This window comes from Crocodylus siamensis, chromosome 1, assembly GCF_052110815.1.
Source record: "Crocodylus siamensis isolate JL-2025a chromosome 1, ASM5211081v1, whole genome shotgun sequence".
NCBI lineage: Eukaryota > Metazoa > Chordata > Crocodylia > Crocodylidae > Crocodylus > Crocodylus siamensis.
The window spans coordinates 284,300,025-284,301,520 of record NC_143395.1 but is presented as its reverse complement, the minus strand read 5'-3'; positions in this window follow the sequence as shown (position 1 = coordinate 284,301,520).

The following is a 1,496-nucleotide window of genomic DNA, read 5'->3' as shown; positions in this document are numbered from 1 at the left end:
GCTGCTATAGGAAATTCTGTGGCATAATGCACCTTAAATGACTTGGGGCACAGCAAACTAAAACTCCTTTGAGCTATAGAGCAAAGTACCCCTACAGCTATGGAGCAAAGCACCAGGCTCCGTACAGCTCCACGGCTCTCCAGGAAGTGAAGTCATGCAGACAGTCTGGCAGCAGCCTGGGAAAACAGCTCTCGCCAAGAAAGTGGCAAGTCTGATCTTTTTCTGCCCCTCCCCAGATCCTGCCTGCCTGCCTATGCGGGTGCCTGGTGCTTCCCTCCATGGCTGGTGCTTCCCTCCTTGGGACCACCTGAGCCTGGTGCCTGTGGGCGGGTGCTGCCTGGGGGGTAGCTCCACCTGCTGGCAGCTCGGCCTCCCCTCCCCACCGGAGAGGTAAGGTAAGTCAGCAGGGTGTGTACATGACACGGGGTTTAATCAGCCCTAAATTGAAGCGGTGTTTTTTAAAACACACTGCTTCAATTTAGGGCCCCTGTTTCATCTACACACGCGCAAGCAGACCTACCTAAGATGCCACCTGGGGTTGTAGTTCTAGTTATTTTTGTAACATACATATGTTACAAAACGCCCATGTTTCAACAGTCAGATTTGTCTGACAGCAGCTCCCTGTCAGTGACCAGAACAGGGTACAATCCACATCAGAACTCCGTGGATATGCCCAGATGAGTGCATTGTGTGGTATGTGGCACTGGAAATACATCTGTAATGACACATACCTCACAGTCAAGTGTTCTCTACACTGCAAGAATGTGCTGCCCATGCATGCACTGCTCTTTTTTTCCCCGCAGTTTTTTTGACCTGTGGATAGCCAGGGCTCCAAAAAAAACCTATGAAAAAAAAAACTGGAGCAGCACATGCAAGGGCAGTGTCTGCTGCTGAAAAGTAGAGCCAGGCCACTTGAAGCTGGCATCCAGGCTCCACCTGGCAGGATCACTGCTGCTGCAGCCTTGGGAGGACCCCAGGACTCCAGGAAGGGCTACTGGGGCCAGCACAGTGCTGGCCCCAGACTCTCCTATTGCCGTTGGAATAACTTGCAATGTGCTGAAGTGCACATGGCATGGGTGTTCCCTGGGAACAAATAGCTGCTGCACAAGGTGCACCACTGTCACTTGTCCCTGGGGAGCCAAATGTCCATGCTTGTCTGGACATAGCCTATGAGACCATAAAAAAGTTGTGCTCTTTCTCTTCCAGGAAGCACCAGCATACTAACATACAACTTTTGTAAGAGGAAAGCAATGAATTTTCAGGAAAAAAAGCATCAGATATTCCACAGAGTGATTTACTAACATTACTAGTAGCATAACTGCATAAGTCACTGTATACCTTATGATGGCAGCATGAAAATTACAGTGTCTTCTGAGCTACCTACAATACAGGCCATGATGAACATGAGCCTCCAATGCGATGCTGCGGCTAGTAAAGCGACCAAAATGCTGGCTTGCATCCATAGATGCTTCTCGAGCAAATCGAGTAATTTCTTT